The sequence below is a fragment of the Schistocerca serialis genome, chromosome 2, assembly GCF_023864345.2.
Source record: "Schistocerca serialis cubense isolate TAMUIC-IGC-003099 chromosome 2, iqSchSeri2.2, whole genome shotgun sequence".
Lineage (NCBI taxonomy): Eukaryota > Metazoa > Arthropoda > Insecta > Orthoptera > Acrididae > Schistocerca > Schistocerca serialis.
In genome coordinates, this window is record NC_064639.1 from 1,068,434,609 (window position 1) to 1,068,456,327 (window position 21,719).

The window sequence follows — 21,719 nt, forward strand, 5'->3', positions numbered from 1 at the left end:
GAAGATACTGATTATGTCCCTGTATTCGCAGACTGTTTTAAAAATATTCCGACCCGGGAGACACGTTTGATGGGGACCAATTACAGTATCAAACACCGGTCGGAGTCTGTTTTTTACAACCCTGGCAATAATTTTATAATCAGAGTTCATTAAGGATATCGGTCTCATTTTGTTGAGCTGTTTGACATCCGAATTGATTCCCTTAGGAAGTAAAACAGTGACACACTCTTTCATTTCGTCAGGTATGTGCCCTCCACTCAAGATTTCGTTGACGACTTGTGCGAATTTATTCCTTATAATATGCCAAAATTGGGAATAAAATTCTACGGGTAAACCGTCGGGCCCAGGTGATTTTTTAACAGGTGAGCTTTTAATTACTTCGAAAATGTCTTCAGACAGGATTTCAACAGTGAGGCTCCTGTTGTGTTCTGCAGTTACTAGTTGTTCCATATCACAGTTTCGGAGCAGTTCCTGTCCACGATCTGGGATATACTGGTGAGCACTGTACAATTTATTATAATACCTATGAGCCTCGTTTAAAATATCTTTTTGTTGAGTTAAAAGACTTTGATCTTCAGAGAGCAATGACTGAATAAAATTTCTTCGACGATTTTTTTCGTGCTGGAGTAGATGATAGAGTGAAGCGTGTTCTTCTTCCACTGTGGTTTGAACTCGTGATTTTATTGTCAGTCCTTCCAGCTGTTTGCGTTTAAGACTAAGAAGTTCGGCCTTGACCTGTTTGATACCCGTTCTGACAGCCGCGGACATGGGCATATCATAAAGGTCACGCAGACAAGTATAATAAAATTCGACAGTGCGCCGAGACCAAAGTGCCCTTTCCCTACTGTAAGAAATTAGAGTAGATCTAAGTTTCTTTTTGGCGCATAAAGTCCACCAATCTATCGTTGACCGGTATTTGTGGCTTTGTCGGAGTGAAAGTTGCCAAGAAGCTTCTAACTGCTCAGTTAGGGCGTTATCTCGAAGCATGGCGATATTTAATTTCCAAAAAGGACGGCTCCAGTATGTCTTCTGTTTAGGAAGTCCAATGCTGCACCTTAGTGCTAGATGGTCGGAAAAGAAAGTTGGTATTCGTTCGACGCCACTGATTTTGCTGGCTAAATGTGAACTTACGTATATGCGGTCGATCCGACTTTGCGCTTTAGTGCTAAAATATGTGTACTGGACAGACACGGGGTATTTGACCTCCCAAGCGTCCTGCCATTTCATTGTTTTCACAAGACCATCTAGTGCTGGGGAGAAATTGAAATTTGGCGTTTGGTCTTTCCTGCGTAGGACACAATTCCAGTCACCTCCGACTATTACATCAACGGGGTTTTCCTTTAGACAGACCGCAAAAGTAAGCAAGTCTGCACCCCGCCACCTACTGAGATCTTGCCGCACTTGCTAGTTGCAGCATCCTAGCTGGACCATATTCTCAAAGAGGTTTCTTAATCTGACACCTACAACATGCGCTGTGCTGAACACCAGTGTATTTGAATGCTGAAACAGTTGCTTGAGTTGTGTGACAGTATGTCGACCGTGTGAAGTGCAAATGTTATCGTGTCACGAACACTCCGCCCACTACGTAGCGTTCTGTGTCAGCACGCAGTTTTCGACAGTACTCTGTGTCCATAGCTGTTTTCATAGCTAGGCTGCTTCCAGCACAAAGCATCCGCCATACGAAAGTGGCTGTTTCGCGATATTGATTACCTGATCTTTCGACATCACTTCATGTACGAATACTGGCAAGAATTCTCGCTACATTCGAAGGTGCTCCTTCCACTTCCAGCCTACTTGGTTTCTTCATTAGCCACGCAAACACTTCCTGAGGACCATACGTGTAATGACATCGCATCTTATGGGCTTAATTACATGATACCACTGAATTTAAGAGCGCTACAGGCATCCGGTTCCATGGTGTAATGGTTAGCACTCTGGACTTTGAATCCAGCGATCCGAGTTCGAGTCTCGGTGGAACCTGATGGTGTGTTTAGCGATCGTTTCTAGAAATGTGTACGAGCCGGTGGTTGGAATTGTATATGCAGAAATTTAACTAGGATCATGAAATGCAAAATGTTAATAGCAGTCCACACGTGAATGGCGAGCGCTCCAAATGCTTATGCTTTTGCTACTAGGATTAATAACGGGACGTAAGGGGCTCAACTGCGAGAAGACGACCTCAGCTGTTCCTCCCCGCAGGAAAGACATCTCACCGTTTTGGGTGCTGCATGCGCATGCATTTACCAAACTTGCATGCGATGTACTAGTTCCTGGGGAACGAATAGAATCGTTGTACGTGCCAGTCTTTACGTATAGATATAAGTAAGCGGAGACGGCTTAATCCTGCCACGTAGATTGCTTTCCATAAGACGCACCTGAGACTCTCATGGGCCGGTGGCCCGACATGCAGTTTGTCCTGCTGCATGGCTTACTTTCAGAGACTCGCAAGTTTATCGTAGTGCTGGGTTGTCGCGAAAGTTAAAAGTAGGGCCTGTCCGGGATTTGAACCTGGGACCTCCTGCACCCAAAGCAGGAATCATACCCCTAGACCAACAGGCCGCACAAGTAAGCAAGTCTGCACCCCGCCACCTACTGAGATCTTGCCGCACTTGCTAGTTGCAGCATCCTAGCTGGACCATATTCTCAAAGAGGTTTCTTAATCTGACACCTACAACATGCGCTGTGCTGAACACCAGTGTATGTGAATGCTGAAAGAGCTGCTTGAGTTGTGTGACAGTTTTTCGACCGTGTGAAGTGCAAATGTTATCGTGTCACGATCAATCCGCCCACTACGTAGCGTTCTGTGTCAGCACGCAGTTTTCGACAGTACTCTCTGTCCATAGCTGTTTTCATAGCTAGGTTGCTTCCAGCACAAAGCATCCGCCATACGAAAGTGGCTGTTTCGCGATTTTGATTACCTGATCCTTCGACATCACTTCATGTACGAATCCTGGCAAGAATTCTCGCTACATTCGAAGGTGCTCCTTCCACTTCCAGCCTACTTGGTTGCTTCATTAGCCACGCAAACACTTCCTGAGGACCATACGTGTAATGACATCGCATCTTATGGGCTTAATTACATGATACCACTGAATTTAAGAGCGCTACAGGCATCCGGTTCCATGGTGTAATGGTTAGCACTCTGGACTTTGAATCCAGCGATCCGAGTTCGAGTCTCGGTGGAACCTGACGCTGTGTTTTGCGATCGTTTCTAGAAATGTGTACGAGCCGGTGGTTGGAATTGTATATGCAGAAATTTAACTAGGATCATGAAATGCAAAATGTTAATAGCAGTCCACACGTGAATGGGGAGCGCTCCAAATGCTTATGCTTTTGCTACTAGGATTAATAACGGGACGTAAGGGGCTCAACTGCGAGAAGACGACCTCAGCTGTTCCTCCCCGCAGGAAAGACATCTCACCGTTTTGGTTGCTGCATGCGCATGCATTTGCCAAACTTGCATGCGATGTACTAGTTCCTGGGGAACGAATAGAATCGTTGTACGTGCCAGTCTTTACGTATAGATATAAGTTAGTGGACACGGCTTAATCCTGCCACGTAGATTGCTTTCCATAAGACGCACCTGAGACTCTCATGGGCCGGTGGCCCGACATGCAGTTTGTCCTGCTGCATGGCTTACTTTCAGAGACTCGCAATTTTATCGTAGTGCTGGGTTGTCACGAAAGTGAAAAGTAGTGAATGTCCGGGATTTGAACCCGGGACCTCCTGCACCCAAAGCAAGAATCATACCCCTAGACCAACAGGCCGCACAAGTTAGCGAGTCTGCACCCCGCCACCTACTGAGATCTTGCCGCACTTGCTAGTTGCAGCATCCTAGCTGGACCATATTCTCAAAGAGGTTTCTTAATCTGACACCTACAACATGCGCTGCGCTGAACACCAGTGTATGTGAATGCTGAAAGAGCTGCTTCAGTTGTGTGACAGTATTTCGAACGTGTGAAGTGCAAATGTTATCGTGTCACGAACAATCCGCCCACTACGTAGCGTTCTGTGTCAGCACGCAGTTTTCGACAGTACTCTGCGTCCATAGCTGTTTTCATAGCTAGGCTGCTTCCAGCACAAAGCATCCACCATACGAAAGTGGCTGTTTCGCGATTTTGATTACCTGATCCTTCGACATCACTTCATGTACGAATACTGGCAAGAATTCTCGCTACATTCGAAGGTGCTCCTTCCACTTCCAGCCTACTTGGTTGCTTCATTAGCCACACAAACACTTCCTGAGGACCATACGTGTAATGACATCGCATCTTATGGGCTTAATTACATGATACCAATGAATTTAAGAGCGCTGCAGGCATCCGGTTCCATGGTGTAATGGTTAGCACTCTGGACTTTGAATCCAGCGATCCGAGTTCGAGTCTCGGTGGAACCTGATGGTGTGTTTAGCGATCGTTTCTAGAAATGTGTACGAGCCGGTGGTTGGAATTGTATATGCAGAAATTTAAGTAGGATCATGAAATGCAAAATGTTAATAGCAGTCCACACGTGAATGGCGAGCGCTCCAAATGCTTATGCTTTTGCTACTAGGATTAATAACGGGACGTAAGGGGCTCAACTGCGAGAAGACGACCTCAGCTGTTCCTCCCCGCAGGAAAGACATCTCACCGTTTTGGGTGCTGCATGCGCATGCATTTACCAAACTTGCATGCGATGTACTAGTTCCTGGGGAACGAATAGAATCGTTGTACGTGCCAGTCTTTACTTATAGATATAAGTAAGCGGAGACGGCTTAATCCTGCCACGTAGATTGCTTTCCATAAGACGCACCTGAGACTCTCATGGGCCGGTGGCCCGACATGCAGTTTGTCCTGCTGCATGGCTTACTTTCAGAGACTCGCAAGTTTATCGTAGTGCTGGGTTGTCGCGAAAGTGAAAAGTAGGGCCTGTCCGGGATTTGAACCCGGGACCTCCTGCACCCAAAGCAAGAATCATACCCCTAGACCAACAGGCCGCACAAGTTAGCGAGTCTGCACCCCGCCACCTACTGAGATCTTGCCGCACTTGCTAGTTGCAGCATCCTAGCTGGACCATATTCTCAAAGAGGTTTCTTAATCTGACACCTACAACATGCGCTGCGATGAACACCAGTGTATGTGAATGCTGAAAGAGCTGCTTCAGTTGTGTGACAGTATTTCGAACGTGTGAAGTGCAAATGTTATCGTGTCACGAACAATCCGCCCACTACGTAGCGTTCTGTGTCAGCACGCAGTTTTCGACAGTACTCTGCGTCCATAGCTGTTTTCATAGCTAGGCTGCTTCCAGCACAAAGCATCCACCATACGAAAGTGGCTGTTTCGCGATTTTGATTACCTGATCCTTCGACATCACTTCATGTACGAATACTGGCAAGAATTCTCGCTACATTCGAAGGTGCTCCTTCCACTTCCAGCCTACTTGGTTGCTTCATTAGCCACACAAACACTTCCTGAGGACCATACGTGTAATGACATCGCATCTTATGGGCTTAATTACATGATACCAATGAATTTAAGAGCGCTGCAGGCATCCGGTTCCATGGTGTAATGGTTAGCACTCTGGACTTTGAATCCAGCGATCCGAGTTCGAGTCTCGGTGGAACCTGATGGTGTGTTTAGCGATCGTTTCTAGAAATGTGTACGAGCCGGTGGTTGGAATTGTATATGCAGAAATTTAAGTAGGATCATGAAATGCAAAATGTTAATAGCAGTCCACACGTGAATGGCGAGCGCTCCAAATGCTTATGCTTTTGCTACTAGGATTAATAACGGGACGTAAGGGGCTCAACTGCGAGAAGACGACCTCAGCTGTTCCTCCCCGCAGGAAAGACATCTCACCGTTTTGGGTGCTGCATGCGCATGCATTTACCAAACTTGCATGCGATGTACTAGTTCCTGGGGAACGAATAGAATCGTTGTACGTGCCAGTCTTTACTTATAGATATAAGTAAGCGGAGACGGCTTAATCCTGCCACGTAGATTGCTTTCCATAAGACGCACCTGAGACTCTCATGGGCCGGTGGCCCGACATGCAGTTTGTCCTGCTGCATGGCTTACTTTCAGAGACTCGCAAGTTTATCGTAGTGCTGGGTTGTCGCGAAAGTTAAAAGTAGGGCCTGTCCGGGATTTGAACCTGGGACCTCCTGCACCCAAAGCAGGAATCATACCCCTAGACCAACAGGCCGCACAAGTAAGCAAGTCTGCACCCCGCCACCTACTGAGATCTTGCCGCACTTGCTAGTTGCAGCATCCTAGCTGGACCATATTCTCAAAGAGGTTTCTTAATCTGACACCTACAACATGCGCTGTGCTGAACACCAGTGTATGTGAATGCTGAAAGAGCTGCTTGAGTTGTGTGACAGTATTTCGAACGTGTGAAGTGCAAATGTTATCGTGTCACGAACAATCCGCCCACTACGTAGCGTTCTGTGTCAGCACGCAGTTTTCGACAGTACTCTGCGTCCATAGCTGTTTTCATAGCTAGGCTGCTTCCAGCACAAAGCATCCACCATACGAAAGTGGCTGTTTCGCGATTTTGATTACCTGATCCTTCGACATCACTTCATGTACGAATACTGGCAAGAATTCTCGCTACATTCGAAGGTGCTCCTTCCACTTCCAGCCTACTTGGTTGCTTCATTAGCCACGCAAACACTTCCTGAGGACCATACGTGTAATGACATCGCATCTTATGGGCTTAATTACATGATACCAATGAATTTAAGAGCGCTGCAGGCATCCGGTTCCATGGTGTAATGGTTAGCACTCTGGACTTTGAATCCAGCGATCCGAGTTCGAGTCTCGTTGGAACCTGACGCTGTGTTTTGCGATCGTTTCTAGAAATGTGTACGAGCCGGTGGTTGGAATTGTATGTGCAGAAATTTAACTAGGATCATGAAATGCAAAATGTTAATAGCAGTCCACACGTGAATGGGGAGCGCTCCAAATGCTTATGCTTTTGCTACTAGGATTAATAACGGGACGTAAGGGGCTCAACTGCGAGAAGACGACCTCAGCTGTTCCTCCCCGCAGGAAAGACATCTCACCGTTTTGGGTGCTGCATGCGCATGCATTTACCAAACTTGCATGCGATGTACTAGTTCCTAGGGAGCGAATAGAATCGTTGTACGTGCCAGTCTTTACTTATAGATATAAGTAAGCGGAGACGGCTTAATCCTGCCACGTAGATTGCTTTCCATAAGACGCACCTGAGAGTCTCATGGGCCGGTGGCCCGACATGCAGTTTGTCCTGCTGCATGGCTTACTTTCAGAGACTCGCAAGTTTATCGTAGTGCTGGGTTGTCGCGAAAGTGAAAAGTAGGGCCTGTCCGGGATTTGAACCCGGGACCTCCTGCACCCAAAGCAGGAATCATACCCCTAGACCAACAGGCCGCACAAGTAAGCAAGTCTGCACCCCGCCACCTACTGAGATCTTGCCGCACTTGCTAGTTGCAGCATCCTAGCTGGACCATATTCTCAAAGAGGTTTCTTAATCTGACACCTACAACATGCAATGTGCTGAACACCAGTGTATGTGAATGCTGAAAGAGCTGCTTGAGTTGTGTGACAGTTTTTCGACCGTGTGAAGTGCAAATGTTATCGTGTCACGATCAATCCGCCCACTACGTAGCGTTCTGTGTCAGCACGCAGTTTTCGACAGTACTCTCTGTCCATAGCTGTTTTCATAGCTAGGTTGCTTCCAGCACAAAGCATCCGCCATACGAAAGTGGCTGTTTCGCGATTTTGATTACCTGATCCTTCGACATCACTTCATGTACGAATCCTGGCAAGAATTCTCGCTACATTCGAAGGTGCTCCTTCCACTTCCAGCCTACTTGGTTGCTTCATTAGCCACGCAAACACTTCCTGAGGACCATACGTGTAATGACATCGCATCTTATGGGCTTAATTACATGATACCACTGAATTTAAGAGCGCTACAGGCATCCGGTTCCATGGTGTAATGGTTAGCACTCTGGACTTTGAATCCAGCGATCCGAGTTCGAGTCTCGGTGGAACCTGACGCTGTGTTTTGCGATCGTTTCTAGAAATGTGTACGAGCCGGTGGTTGGAATTGTATGTGCAGAAATTTAACTAGGATCATGAAATGCAAAATGTTAATAGCAGTCCACACGTGAATGGGGAGCGCTCCAAATGCTTATGCTTTTGCTACTAGGATTAATAACGGGACGTAAGGGGCTCAACTGCGAGAAGACGACCTCAGCTGTTCCTCCCCGCAGGAAAGACATCTCACCGTTTTGGGTGCTGCATGCGCATGCATTTACCAAACTTGCATGCGATGTACTAGTTCCTAGGGAGCGAATAGAATCGTTGTACGTGCCAGTCTTTACTTATAGATATAAGTAAGCGGAGACGGCTTAATCCTGCCACGTAGATTGCTTTCCATAAGACGCACCTGAGACTCTCATGGGCCGGTGGCCCGACATGCAGTTTGTCCTGCTGCATGGCTTACTTTCAGAGACTCGCAAGTTTATCGTAGTGCTGGGTTGTCGCGAAAGTGAAAAGTAGGGCCTGTCCGGGATTTGAACCCGGGACCTCCTGCACCCAAAGCAGGAATCATACCCCTAGACCAACAGGCCGCACAAGTAAGCAAGTCTGCACCCCGCCACCTACTGAGATCTTGCCGCACTTGCTAGTTGCAGCATCCTAGCTGGACCATATTCTCAAAGAGGTTTCTTAATCTGACACCTACAACATGCAATGTGCTGAACACCAGTGTATGTGAATGCTGAAAGAGCTGCTTGAGTTGTGTGACAGTTTTTCGACCGTGTGAAGTGCAAATGTTATCGTGTCACGATCAATCCGCCCACTACGTAGCGTTCTGTGTCAGCACGCAGTTTTCGACAGTACTCTCTGTCCATAGCTGTTTTCATAGCTAGGTTGCTTCCAGCACAAAGCATCCGCCATACGAAAGTGGCTGTTTCGCGATTTTGATTACCTGATCCTTCGACATCACTTCATGTACGAATCCTGGCAAGAATTCTCGCTACATTCGAAGGTGCTCCTTCCACTTCCAGCCTACTTGGTTGCTTCATTAGCCACGCAAACACTTCCTGAGGACCATACGTGTAATGACATCGCATCTTATGGGCTTAATTACATGATACCACTGAATTTAAGAGCGCTACAGGCATCCGGTTCCATGGTGTAATGGTTAGCACTCTGGACATTGAATCCAGCGATCCGAGTTCGAGTCTCGGTGGAACCTGACGCTGTGTTTTGCGATCGTTTCTAGAAATGTGTACGAGCCGGTGGTTGGAATTGTATATGCAGAAATTTAACTAGGATCATGAAATGCAAAATGTTAATAGCAGTCCACACGTGAATGGGGAGCGCTCCAAATGCTTATGCTTTTGCTACTAGGATTAATAAAGGGACGTAAGGGGCTCAACTGCGAGAAGACGACCTCAGCTGTTCCTCCCCGCAGGAAAGACATCTCACCGTTTTGGGTGCTGCATGCGCATGCATTTACCAAACTTGCATGCGATGTACTAGTTCCTGGGGAACGAATAGAATCGTTGTACGTGCCAGTCTTTACGTATAGATATAAGTAAGCGGAGACGGCTTAATCCTGCCACGTAGATTGCTTTCCATAAGACGCACCTGAGAGTCTCATGGGCCGGTGGCCCGACATGCAGTTTGTCCTGCTGCATTGCTTACTTTCAGAGACTCGCAAGTTTATCGTAGTGCTGGGTTGTCGCGAAAGTTAAAAGTAGGGCCTGTCCGGGATTTGAACCCGGGACCTCCTGCACCCAAAGCAGGAATCATACCCCTAGACCAACATGCCGCACAAGTAAGCAAGTCTGCACCTCGCCACCTACTGAGATCTTGCCGCACTTGCTACTTGCAGCATCCTAGCTGGACCATATTCTCAAAGAGGTTTCTTAATCTGACACCTACAACATGCGCTGTGCTGAACACCAGTGTATGTGAATGCTGAAAGAGCTGCTTGAGTTGCGTGACAGTATTTCGACCGTGTGAAGTGCAAATGTTATTGTGTCACGAGCAATCCGCCCACTACGTAGCCTTCTGTGTCAGCACGCAGTTTTCGACAGTACTCTGTGTCCATAGCTGTTTTCATAGCTAGGTTGCTTCCAGCACAAAGCATCCGCCATACGAAAGTGGCTGTTTCGCGATTTTGATTACCTGATCCTTCGACATCACTTCATGTACGAAAACTGGCAAGAATTCTCGCTACATTCGAAGGTGCTCCTTCCACTTCCAGCCTACTTGGTTGCTTCATTAGCCACGCAAACACTTCCTGTGGACCATACGTGTAATGACATCGCATCTTATGGGCTTAATTACATGATACCACTGAATTTAAGAGCGTTACAGGCATCCGGTTCCATGGTGTAATGGTTAGCACTCTGGACTTTGAATCCAGCGATCCGAGTTCGAGTCTCGGTGGAACCTGACGCTGTGTTTTGCGATCGTTTCTAGAAATGTGTACGAGCCGGTGGTTGGAATTGTATATGCAGAAATTTAACTAGGATCATGAAATGCAAAATGTTAATAGCAGTCCACACGTGAATGGGGAGCGCTCCAAATGCTTATGCTTTTGCTACTAGGATTAATAAAGGGACGTAAGGGGCTCAACTGCGAGAAGACGACCTCAGCTGTTCCTCCCCGCAGGAAAGACATCTCACCGTTTTGGGTGCTGCATGCGCATGCATTTACCAAACTTGCATGCGATGTACTAGTTCCTGGGGAACGAATAGAATCGTTGTACGTGCCAGTCTTTACGTATAGATATAAGTAAGCGGAGACGGCTTAATCCTGCCACGTAGATTGCTTTCCATAAGACGCACCTGAGAGTCTCATGGGCCGGTGGCCCGACATGCAGTTTGTCCTGCTGCATGGCTTACTTTCAGAGACTCGCAAGTTTATCGCAGTGCTGGGTTGTCGCGAAAGTTAAAAGTAGGGCCTCTCCGGGATTTGAACCCGGGACCTCCTGCACCCAAAGCAGGAATCATACCCCTAGACCAACTTTTTTTTTCCCCTTCTAGCCCTTCCATTCGCTCTCCTTCATGCGCCTTCTTCGGCGAGCTTCATTGCTAAAATCAAATGAAATACTCCTTTGCAAGTAAGGGAATCCATATCAAACGTGGTGAGAAAAGTAAATGTCTCCATCCAAATGAACTTATTTTGTAACGTTGGATGGTTGTTCAAAATAACTGAAAATGAACTGGTGAAAATTGTGGATAAAGAAAGAAAAATTAATTGGTTAACTGAGATACGTAGGCTTCTTAAGGACACACACAATACAAGACACTGATCTCTTTTTTTTTTTTTTTTTTTTTTTTTTTTTTTTTTTTTTTAAGCATAGGCATAGAATGCAAGGCCTTTTCAGGGTTCTGCGAAGGCCTTCACGGCTACCGTAGCGGCCCTGGGGCCCACGAAGTCCCCACCGTACGTCGCCCTTAGCAGCAATCCCCTACTTTGGCATCGCAAAATCCGATATTTTATCCGCTATTCGTCATTGCGTACGTCATCCGATGCCTTGTTTGTCAAATAATATTTTTAGCATGTTACCATACAAGGTCTTGTGGTGTCGTTGTCCACATATTTTATAATATTCCAGTAATAGATGTTGCTCATAGTCCAGTACGTCGGGCAGGCCGAGGTTATTAATGACATAATTGACATAGTTCCCCAGTAGCCATAGGGTAACATTATTCTTTTGAATAGGGAAAGCAACGCTTTCGGGGTTGACGAGAATGTCGACAGTAAGGTGTCTGCCGTCGTTCCTATTGATAAACGCCACCTGTTGGCGGACTCTGTCCCAAATGACCTGGTAGCCGTTGCATATGAGACGATGCCGGAGGGTGTCTATCACATTACAACGTGGACACTGATTTGTGTCACTCAATCCTATAGACTGTAATCTTTCATTTGTGGCAACGGTATTATTGACAACCTTGTACCAGGCACCGCGCACATTGGTGGACAGTACTTTATTGTTTATATTCTTCCATATACTTTGCCAATTTCGGGTGGGATATTTTGATTCCATTCTGTTACGGTTGTCCTTTGTAGTAAGGCAATCCATGATGAAACTACAGTTTCTTTTGGTCCTATCCGCGACAATGCAGTGCAGATAACTGAGTTCTAAATAGTAGAATCTGATGTGCTGCAATTTGTAAGAGATTTTACTTATGTTAATAGGTGGTTCCATACTCTCCGGTGTAAGGATTCGGAAAAGTTTCGATGATAAATTATTGTGGCGGTCTTCTAAAAGCTGAAGTGTACGCTTGATATAAAGAGCCGTAGTTTTGCGGCGGATATCGGTCAGTCCGAGGCCTCCTTCTCGCGGTTTTAAAGTTATAGTACTGGCCGCCACTTTAAATATCTCACCTCTCCAAACATACTTGCAGATGAAGCTCATGATGGTTTTGGATATCGCTTTAGGTATCGGCAGTATTTGACCTACATATACTGCTTTCGAAAGGACAGCGCAGTTGATTAATTGCACCCTTTGGATAATGTTCAAGTCTCTAAGTCGGTTCATTATTAAAGTACCTCGAATACTATGTAAGACCTTCTTCCAGTTGAATGTCGTTGTTTGCAGGGGGCATCGGTAGAACCTCACACCTAACGCAGTGTGATGGTCTACAGACCTGGCCCATTCGAGGGCAGTGTTCCTGAAGCCATGGAGATTTAGAAAGGAGCTTTTCATATCGTTGATTTGCGCTCCCGTTGCGAAGCAGTAAAGGCGAACAATCTCTCTCAGTCTTACAACGTCGTCATTACTTCTGACGATGACACCGACGTCGTCGGCGTAAGCGTTGGTAGCGTTACTGACCCCTGAAATTGATATGCCTTCTAATTCCTTGTTTAATCGTTTCAGCAAAGGTTCTAGTGCGACCACAAATAGCATCATTGATAAAGGACTTCCCTGCGGGACACCATTTGCTATTTCGACATCTCGAGTATAGTGTCCATTGATTAAAATTTTGGTTTTCATCCCTTGCAATAGATTTTTTAAGACAATTAAAAATTTTGTCGTTAAAACCTATATGCATCAGAGTGGTAAATAAATATTCATGGTTTACCCTATCAAAGGCTTTAGAAAAGTCGATAAAAACGAGGCCAGCCTTCGTCAATGTCGTTGAGAAGATACTGATTATGTCCCTGTATTCGCAGACTGTTTTAAAAATATTCCGACCCGGGAGACACGTTTGATGGGGACCAATTACAGTATCAAACACCGGTCGGAGTCTGTTTTTTACAACCCTGGCAATAATTTTATAATCAGAGTTCATTAAGGATATCGGTCTCATTTTGTTGAGCTGTTTGACATCCGAATTGATTCCCTTAGGAAGTAAAACAGTGACACACTCTTTCATTTCGTCAGGTATGTGCCCTCCACTCAAGATTTCGTTGACGACTTGTGCGAATTTATTCCTTATAATATGCCAAAATTGGGAATAAAATTCTACGGGTAAACCGTCGGGCCCAGGTGATTTTTTAACAGGTGAGCTTTTAATTACTTCGAAAATGTCTTCAGACAGGATTTCAACAGTGAGGCTCCTGTTGTGTTCTGCAGTTACTAGTTGTTCCATATCACAGTTTCGGAGCAGTTCCTGTCCACGATCTGGGATATACTGGGGAGCACTGTACAACTGATTATAATACCTATGAGCCTCGTTTAAAATATCTTTTTGTTGAGTTAAAAGACTTTGATCTTCAGAGAGCAATGACTGAATAAAATTTCTTCGACGATTTTTTTCGTGCTGGAGTAGATGATAGAGTGAAGCGTGTTCTTCTTCCACTGTGGTTTGAACTCGTGATTTTATTGTCAGTCCTTCCAGCTGTTTGCGTTTAAGACTAAGAAGTTCGGCCTTGACCTGTTTGATACCCGTTCTGACAGCCGCGGACATGGGCATATCATAAAGGTCACGCAGACAAGTATAATAAAATTCGACAGTGCGCCGAGACCAAAGTGCCCTTTCCCTACTGTAAGAAATTAGAGTAGATCTAAGTTTCTTTTTGGCGCATAAAGTCCACCAATCTATCGTTGACCGGTATTTGTGGCTTTGTCGGAGTGAAAGTTGCCAAGAAGCTTCTAACTGCTCAGTTAGGGCGTTATCTCGAAGCATGGCGATATTTAATTTCCAAAAAGGACGGCCCCAGTATGGCTTCTGTTTAGGAAGTCCAATGCTGCACCTTAGTGCTAGATGGTCGGAAAAGAAAGTTGGTATTCGTTCGACGCCACTGATTTTGCTGGCTAAATGTGAACTTACGTATGTGCGGTCGATCCGACTTTGCGCTTTAGTGCTAAAATATGTGTACTGGACAGACACGGGGTATTTGACCTCCCAAGCGTCCTGCCATTTCATTGTTTTCACAAGACCATCTAGTGCTGGGGAGAAATTGAAATTTGGCGTTTGGTCTTTCCTGCGTAGGACACAATTCCAGTCACCTCCGACTATTACATCAACGGGGTTTTCCTTTAGACAGACCGCAAAAGTAAGCAAGTCTGCACCCCGCCACCTACTGAGATCTTGCCGCACTTGCTAGTTGCAGCATCCTAGCTGGACCATATTCTCAAAGAGGTTTCTTAATCTGACACCTACAACATGCGCTGTGCTGAACACCAGTGTATGTGAATGCTGAAAGAGCTGCTTGAGTTGTGTGACAGTATTTCGACCGTGTGAAGTGCAAATGTTATCGTGTCACGATCAATCCGCCCACTACGTAGCGTTCTGTGTCAGCACGCAGTTTTCGACAGTACTCTCTGTCCATAGCTGTTTTCATAGCTAGGTTGCTTCCAGCACAAAGCATCCGCCATACGAAAGTGGCTGTTTCGCGATTTTGATTACCTGATCCTTCGACATCACTTCATGTACGAATACTGGCAAGAATTCTCGCTACATTCGAAGGTGCTCCTTCCACTTCCAGCCTACTTGGTTGCTTCATTAGCCACGCAAACACTTCCTGAGGACCATACGTGTAATGACATCGCATCTTATGGGCTTAATTACATGATACCACTGAATTTAAGAGCGCTACAGGCATCCGGTTCCATGGTGTAATGGTTAGCACTCTGGACTTTGAATCCAGCGATCCGAGTTCGAGTCTCGGTGGAACCTGACGCTGTGTTTTGCGATCGTTTCTAGAAATGTGTACGAGCCGGTGGTTGGAATTGTATATGCAGAAATTTAACTAGGATCATGAAATGCAAAATGTTAATAGCAGTCCACACGTGAATGGGGAGCGCTCCAAATGCTTATGCTTTTGCTACTAGGATTAATAACGGGACGTAAGGGGCTCAACTGCAAGAAGACGACCTCAGCTGTTCCTCCCCGCAGGAAAGACATCTCACCGTTTTGGGTGCTGCATGCGCATGCATTTACCAAACTTGCATGCGATGTACTAGTTCCTGGGGAACGAATAGAATCGTTGTACGTGCCAGTCTTTACGTATAGATATAAGTAAGCGGAGACGGCTTAATCCTGCCACGTAGATTGCTTTCCATAAGACGCACCTGAGAGTCTCATGGGCCGGTGGCCCGACATGCAGTTTGTCCTGCTGCATGGCTTACTTTCAGGGACTCGCAAGTTTATCGTAGTGCTGGGTTGTCGCGAAAGTGAAAAGTAGGGCCTGTCCGGGATTTGAACCTGGGACCTCCTGCACCCAAAGCAGGAATCATACCCCTAGACCAACAGGCCGCACAAGTAAGCAAGTCTGCGCCCCGCCACCTACTGAGATCTTGCCGCACTTGCTAGTTGCAGCATCCTAGCTGGACCATATTCTCAAAGAGGTTTCTTAATCTGACACCTACAACATGCGCTGTGCTGAACACCAGTGTATGTGAATGCTGAAAGAGCTGCTTGAGTTGTGTGACAGTATTTCGACCGTGTGAAGTGCAAATGTTATCGTGTCACGAACAATCCGCACACTACGTAGCGCTCTGTGTCAGCACGCAGTTTTCGACAGTACTCTGCGTCCATAGCTGTTTTTATAGCTAGGCTGCTTCCAGCACAAAGCATCCGCCATACGAAAGTGGCTGTTTCGCGATTTTGATTACCTGATCCTTCGACATTACTTCATGTACGAATACTGGCAAGAATTCTCGCTACATTCGAAGGTGCTCCTTCCACTTCCAGCCTACTTGGTTGCTTCATTAGCCACGCAAACACTTCCTGAGGACCATACGTGTAATGACATCGCATCTTATGGGCTTAATTACATGATACCACTGAATTTAAGAGCGCTACGGGCATCCGGTTCCATGGTGTAATGGTTAGCACTCTGGACTTTGAATCCAGCGATCCGAGTTCGAGTCTCGGTGGAACCTGACGCTGTGTTTTTCGATCGTTTCTAGAAATGTGTACGAGTAGGTGGTTGGAATTGTATATGCAGAAATTTAACTAGGATCATGAAATGCAAAATGTTAATTGCAGTCCACACGTGAATGGGGAGCGCTCCAAATGCTTATGCTTTTGCTACTAGGATTAGTAACGGGACGTAAGGGGCTCAACTGCGAGAAGACGACCTCAGCTGTTCCTCCCCGCAGGAAAGACATCTCACCGTTTTGGGTGCTGCATGCGCATGCATTTACCAAACTTGCATGAGATGTACTAGTTCCTGGGGAACGAATAGAACCGTTGTACGTGCCAGTCTTTACGTATAGATATAAGTAAGCGGAGACGGCTTAATCCTGCCACGTAGATTGCTTTCCATAAGACGCACCTGAGACTCTCATGGGCCGGTGGCCCGACATGCAGTTTGTCCTGCTGCATGGCTTACTTTCAGAGACTCGCAAGTTTATCGTAGTGCTGGGTTGTCGCGAAAGTGAAAAGTAGGGCCTGTCCGGGATTTGAATGTTAATAGCAGTCCACACGTGATGGGAAGCGCTTCAAATTTTTATGCTTTTGGTACTAGGATTAATAACGGGACGTAAGGGGCTCAACTGCGAGAAGACGACCTCAGCTGTTCCTCCCCGCAGGAAAGACATCTCACCTTGTAGGGTGCTGCATGCGCATGCATTTACCAAACTTGCATGCGATGTACTAGTTCCTGGGGAACGAATAGAATCGTTGTACGTGCCAGTCTTTACGTATAGATATAAGTAAGCGGAGACGGCTTAATCCTGCCACGTAGATTGCTTTCCATAAGACGCACCTGAGAGTCTCATGGGCCGGTGGCCCGACATGCAGTTTGTCCTGCTGCATGGCTTACTTTCAGAGACTCGCAAGTTTATCGTAGTGCTGGGTTGTCGCGAAAGTGAAAAGTAGGACCTGTCCGGGATTTGAATGTTAATAGCAGTCCACACGTGATGGGGAGCGCTTCAAATTTTTATGCTTTTGGTACTAGGATTAATAACGGGACGTAAGGGGCTCAACTGCGAGAAGACGACCTCAGCTGTTCCTCCCCGCAGTAAAGACATCTCACCTTTTTGGGTGCTGCATGCGCATGCATTTACCAAACTTGCATGCGATGTACTAGTTCCTGGGGAACGAATAGAATCGTTGTACGTGCCAGTCTTTACGTATAGATATAAGTAAGCGGAGACGGCTTAATCCTGCCACGTAGATTGCTTTCCATAAGACGCACCTGAGAGTCTCATGGGCCGGTGGCCCGACATGCAGTTTGTCCTGCTGCATGGCTTACTTTCAGAGACTCGCAAGTTTATCGTAGTGCTGGGATGTCGCGAAGGTGAAAAGTAGTGCCTGTCCGGGATTTGAACCCGGGACCTCCCGCACCCAAAGCAGGAATCAAACCCCTAGACCAACAGGCCGCACAAGCAAGCAAGTCTGCACCCCGCCACCTACTGAGATCTTGCCGCACTTGCTAGTTGCAGCATCCTAGCTGGACCATATTCTCAAAGAGGTTTCTTAATCTGACACCTACAACATGCGCTGTGCTGAACACCAGTGTATGTGAATGCTGAAACAGTTGCTTGAGTTGTGTGACAGTATTTCGACCGTGTGAAGTGCAAATGTTATCGTGTCACGAACACTCCGCCCACTACGTAGCGTTCTGTGTCAGCACGCAGTTTTCGACAGTACTCTGTGTCCATAGCTGTTTTCATAGCTAGGCTGCTTCCAGCACAAAGCATCCGCCATACGAAAGTGGCTGTTTCGCGATTTTGATTACCTGATCTTTCGACATCACTTCATGTACGAATACTGGCAAGAATTCTCGCTACATTCGAAGGTGCTCCTTCCACTTCCAGCCTACTTGGTTTCTTCATTAGCCACGCAAACACTTCCTGAGGACCATACGTGTAATGACATCGCATCTTATGGGCTTAATTACATGATACCACTGAATTTAAGAGCGCTACAGGCATCCGGTTCCATGGTGTAATGGTTAGCACTCTGGACTTTGAATCCAGCGATCCGAGTTCGAGCCTCGGTGGAACCTGACGCTGTGTTTTGCGATCGTTTCTAGAAATGTGTACGAGCCGGTGGTTGGAATTGTATATGCAGAAATTTAACTAGGATCATGAAATGCAAAATGTTAAGAGCAGTCCACACGTGAATGGGGAGCGCTCCAAATGCTTATGCTTTTGCTACTAGGATTAATAACGGGACGTAAGGGGCTCAACTGCGAGAAGACTACCTCAGCTGTTCCTCCCCGCAGGAAAGACATCTCACCGTTTTGGGTGCTGCATGCGAATGAATTTACCAAACTTGCATGCGATGTACTAGTTCCTGGGGAACGAATAGAATCGTTGTACGTGCCAGTCTTTACGTATAGATATAAGTTAGCGGAGACGGCTTAATCCTGCCACGTAGATTGCTTTCCATAAGACGCACCTGAGACTCTCATGGGCCGGTGGCCCGACATGCAGTTTGTCCTGCTGCATGGCTTACTTTCAGAGACTCGCAAGTTTATCGTAGTGCTGGGTTGTCGCGAAAGTGAAAAGTAGGGCCTGTCCGGGATTTGAACCCGGGACCTCCTGCACCCAAAGCAGGAATCATACCCCTAGACCAACAGTCCTCACAAGTAAGCAAGTCTGCACCCCGCCACCTACTGAGATCTTGCCGCACTTGCTAGTTGCAGCATCCTAGCTGGACCATATTCTCAAAGAGGTTTCTTAATTTGACACCTACAACATGCGCTGTGCTGAACACCAGTGTATGTGAATGCTGAAAGAGCTGCTTGAGTTGTGTGACAGTATTTCGACCGTGTGAAGTGCAAATGTTATCGTGTCACGAACAATCCGCCCACTACGTAGCGTTCTGTGTCAGCACGCAGTTTTCGACAGTACTCTGTGTCCATAGCTGTTTTCATAGCTAGGCTGCTTCCAGCACAAAGCATCCGCCATACGAAAGTGGCTGTTTCGCGATTTTGATTACCTGATCCTTCGACATCACTTCATGTACGAATACTGGCAAGAATTCTCGCTACATTCGAAGGTGCTCCTTCCACTTCCAGCCTACTTGGTTGCTTCATTAGCCACGCAAACACTTCCTGAGGACCATACGTGTAATGACATCGCATCTTATGGGCTTAATTACATGATACCACTGAATTTAAGAGCGCTACAGGCATCCGGTTCCATGGTGTAATGGTTAGCACCCTGGACTTTGAATCCAGCGATCCGAGTTCGAGTCTCGGTGGAACCTGACGCTGTGTTTTGCGATCGTTTCTAGAAATGTGTACGAGCCGGTGGTTGGAATTGTATATGCAGAAATTTAACTAGGATCATGAAATGCAAAATGTTAATAGCAGTCCACACGTGAATGGGGAGCGCTCCAAATGCTTATGCTTTTGCTACTAGGATTAATAACGGGACGTAAGGGGCTCAACTGCGAGAAGACTACCTCAGCTGTTCCTCCCCGCAGGAAAGACATCTCACCGTTTTGGGTGCTGCATGCGAATGAATTTACCAAACTTGCATGCGATGTACTAGTTCCTGGGGAACGAATAGAATCGTTGTACGTGCCAGTCTTTACGTATAGATATAAATAAGCGGAGACGGCTTAATCCTGCCACGTAGATTGCTTTCCATAAGACGCACCTGAGAGTCTCATGGGCCGGTGGCCCGACATGCAGTTTGTCCTGCTGCATGGCTTACTTTCAGAGACTCCCAAGTTTATCGTAGTGCTGGGTTGTCGCGAAAGTGAAAAGTAGGGCCTGTCCGGGATTTGAATCCGGGACCTCCTGCACCCAAAGCAGGAATCATACCCCTAGACCATCCGGCCGCACAAGTAAGCAAGTCTGCACCCCGCCACCTACTGAGATCTTGCCGCACTTGCTAGTTGCAGCATCCTAGCTGGACCATATTCTCAAAGAGGTTTCTTAATCTGACACCTACAACATGCGCTGTGCTGAACACCAGTGTATGTGAATGCTGAAAGAGCTGCTTGAGTTGTGTGACAGTATTTCGACCGTGTGAAGTGCAAATGTTATCGTGTCACGAACAATCCGCCCACTACGTAGCGTTCTGTGTCAGCACGCAGTTTTCGACAGTACTCTGTGTCCATAGCTGTTTTCATAGCTAGGTTGCTTCCAGCACAAAGCATCCGCCATACGAAAGTGGCTGTTTCGCGATTTTGATTACCTGATCCTTCGACATCACTTCATGTACGAATACTGGCAAGAATTCTCGCTACATTCGAAGGTGCTCCTTCCACTTCCAGCCTACTTGGTTGCTTCATTAGCCACGCAAACACTTCCTGAGGACCATACGTGTAATGACATCGCATCTTATGGGCTTAATTACATGATACCACTGAATTTAAGAGCGCTACAGGCATCCGGTTCCATGGTGTAATGGTAAGCACTCTGGACTTTGAATCCAGCGATCCGAGTTCGAGTCTCGGTGGAACCTGACGCTGTGTTTTGCGATCGTTTCTAGAAATGTGTACGAGCCGGTGGTTGGAATTGTATATGCAGAAATTTAACTAGGATCATGAAATGCAAAATGTTAATAGCAGTCCACACGTGAATGGGGAGCGCTCCAAATGCTTATGCTTTTGCTACTAGGATTAATAACGGGACGTAAGGGGCTCAACTGCGAGAAGACTACCTCAGCTGTTCCTCCCCGCAGGAAAGACATCTCACCGTTTTGGGTGCTGCATGCGAATGAATTTACCAAACTTGCATGCGATGTACTAGTTCCTGGGGAACGAATAGAATCGTTGTACGTGCCAGGCTTTACGTATAGATATAAGTAAGCGGAGACGGCTTAATCCTGCCACGTAGATTGCTTTCCATAAGACGCACCTGAGACTCTCATGGGCCGGTGGCCCGACATGCAGTTTGTCCTGCTGCATGGCTTACTTTCAGAGACTCGCAAGTTTATCGTAGTGCTGGGTTGTCGCGAAAGTGAAAAGTAGGGCCTGTCCGGGATTTGAACCCGGGACCTCCTGCACCCAAAGCAGGAATCATACCCCTAGACCAACAGGCCTCACAAGTAAGCAAGTCTGCACCCCGCCACCTACTGAGATCTTGCCGCACTTGCTAGTTGCAGCATCCTAGCTGGACCATATTCTCAAAGAGGTTTCTTAATCTGACACCTACAACATGCGCTGTGCTGAACACCAGTGTATGTGAATGCTGAAAGAGCTGCTTGAGTTGTGTGACAGTATTTCGACCGTGTGAAGTGCAAATGTTATCGTGTCACGAACAATCCGCCCACTACGTAGCATTCTGTGTCAGCACGCAGTTTTCGACAGTACTCTGTGTCCATAGCTGTTTTCATAGCTAGGCTGCTTCCAGCACAAAGCATCCGCCATA

At 46.7% G+C, this 21,719-nt stretch overlaps 23 non-coding genes across 23 annotated transcripts; 13 read left to right on the plus strand and 10 right to left on the minus strand.

Annotated features, from left to right (window-relative positions):
• Positions 1-1,908: 1,908 nt before the first annotated feature.
• Trnaq-uug (transfer RNA glutamine (anticodon UUG)) lies at positions 1,909-1,980 on the plus strand. Its single transcript has one exon. It is a non-coding gene; the product is annotated as a tRNA-Gln (tRNA).
• A 507-nt stretch (positions 1,981-2,487) lies between these two features.
• Positions 2,488-2,559, minus strand: Trnap-ugg (transfer RNA proline (anticodon UGG)). Its single transcript has one exon. It is a non-coding gene; the product is annotated as a tRNA-Pro (tRNA).
• A 557-nt stretch (positions 2,560-3,116) lies between these two features.
• On the plus strand, positions 3,117-3,188 carry Trnaq-uug (transfer RNA glutamine (anticodon UUG)). The gene has a single exon. It is a non-coding gene; the product is annotated as a tRNA-Gln (tRNA).
• Positions 3,189-4,324: 1,136 nt separating this feature from the next.
• Positions 4,325-4,396, plus strand: Trnaq-uug (transfer RNA glutamine (anticodon UUG)). The gene has a single exon. It is a non-coding gene; the product is annotated as a tRNA-Gln (tRNA).
• Positions 4,397-4,903: 507 nt separating this feature from the next.
• Positions 4,904-4,975, minus strand: Trnap-ugg (transfer RNA proline (anticodon UGG)). Its single transcript has one exon. It is a non-coding gene; the product is annotated as a tRNA-Pro (tRNA).
• Positions 4,976-5,532: 557 nt separating this feature from the next.
• Trnaq-uug (transfer RNA glutamine (anticodon UUG)) lies at positions 5,533-5,604 on the plus strand. Its single transcript has one exon. It is a non-coding gene; the product is annotated as a tRNA-Gln (tRNA).
• A 507-nt stretch (positions 5,605-6,111) lies between these two features.
• On the minus strand, positions 6,112-6,183 carry Trnap-ugg (transfer RNA proline (anticodon UGG)). The gene has a single exon. It is a non-coding gene; the product is annotated as a tRNA-Pro (tRNA).
• Positions 6,184-6,740: 557 nt separating this feature from the next.
• On the plus strand, positions 6,741-6,812 carry Trnaq-uug (transfer RNA glutamine (anticodon UUG)). The gene has a single exon. It is a non-coding gene; the product is annotated as a tRNA-Gln (tRNA).
• A 507-nt stretch (positions 6,813-7,319) lies between these two features.
• Trnap-ugg (transfer RNA proline (anticodon UGG)) lies at positions 7,320-7,391 on the minus strand. Its single transcript has one exon. It is a non-coding gene; the product is annotated as a tRNA-Pro (tRNA).
• A 557-nt stretch (positions 7,392-7,948) lies between these two features.
• On the plus strand, positions 7,949-8,020 carry Trnaq-uug (transfer RNA glutamine (anticodon UUG)). Its single transcript has one exon. It is a non-coding gene; the product is annotated as a tRNA-Gln (tRNA).
• A 507-nt stretch (positions 8,021-8,527) lies between these two features.
• Trnap-ugg (transfer RNA proline (anticodon UGG)) lies at positions 8,528-8,599 on the minus strand. The gene has a single exon. It is a non-coding gene; the product is annotated as a tRNA-Pro (tRNA).
• Positions 8,600-9,156: 557 nt separating this feature from the next.
• Trnaq-uug (transfer RNA glutamine (anticodon UUG)) lies at positions 9,157-9,228 on the plus strand. Its single transcript has one exon. It is a non-coding gene; the product is annotated as a tRNA-Gln (tRNA).
• Positions 9,229-9,735: 507 nt separating this feature from the next.
• On the minus strand, positions 9,736-9,807 carry Trnap-ugg (transfer RNA proline (anticodon UGG)). The gene has a single exon. It is a non-coding gene; the product is annotated as a tRNA-Pro (tRNA).
• A 557-nt stretch (positions 9,808-10,364) lies between these two features.
• Trnaq-uug (transfer RNA glutamine (anticodon UUG)) lies at positions 10,365-10,436 on the plus strand. Its single transcript has one exon. It is a non-coding gene; the product is annotated as a tRNA-Gln (tRNA).
• A 4,607-nt stretch (positions 10,437-15,043) lies between these two features.
• On the plus strand, positions 15,044-15,115 carry Trnaq-uug (transfer RNA glutamine (anticodon UUG)). The gene has a single exon. It is a non-coding gene; the product is annotated as a tRNA-Gln (tRNA).
• Positions 15,116-15,622: 507 nt separating this feature from the next.
• Trnap-ugg (transfer RNA proline (anticodon UGG)) lies at positions 15,623-15,694 on the minus strand. The gene has a single exon. It is a non-coding gene; the product is annotated as a tRNA-Pro (tRNA).
• Positions 15,695-16,251: 557 nt separating this feature from the next.
• On the plus strand, positions 16,252-16,323 carry Trnaq-uug (transfer RNA glutamine (anticodon UUG)). Its single transcript has one exon. It is a non-coding gene; the product is annotated as a tRNA-Gln (tRNA).
• A 1,370-nt stretch (positions 16,324-17,693) lies between these two features.
• Trnap-ugg (transfer RNA proline (anticodon UGG)) lies at positions 17,694-17,766 on the minus strand. Its single transcript has one exon. It is a non-coding gene; the product is annotated as a tRNA-Pro (tRNA).
• Positions 17,767-18,323: 557 nt separating this feature from the next.
• Trnaq-uug (transfer RNA glutamine (anticodon UUG)) lies at positions 18,324-18,395 on the plus strand. Its single transcript has one exon. It is a non-coding gene; the product is annotated as a tRNA-Gln (tRNA).
• A 507-nt stretch (positions 18,396-18,902) lies between these two features.
• Trnap-ugg (transfer RNA proline (anticodon UGG)) lies at positions 18,903-18,974 on the minus strand. The gene has a single exon. It is a non-coding gene; the product is annotated as a tRNA-Pro (tRNA).
• Positions 18,975-19,531: 557 nt separating this feature from the next.
• Trnaq-uug (transfer RNA glutamine (anticodon UUG)) lies at positions 19,532-19,603 on the plus strand. Its single transcript has one exon. It is a non-coding gene; the product is annotated as a tRNA-Gln (tRNA).
• Positions 19,604-20,739: 1,136 nt separating this feature from the next.
• Trnaq-uug (transfer RNA glutamine (anticodon UUG)) lies at positions 20,740-20,811 on the plus strand. Its single transcript has one exon. It is a non-coding gene; the product is annotated as a tRNA-Gln (tRNA).
• A 507-nt stretch (positions 20,812-21,318) lies between these two features.
• Trnap-ugg (transfer RNA proline (anticodon UGG)) lies at positions 21,319-21,390 on the minus strand. The gene has a single exon. It is a non-coding gene; the product is annotated as a tRNA-Pro (tRNA).
• Positions 21,391-21,719: the final 329 nt, after the last annotated feature.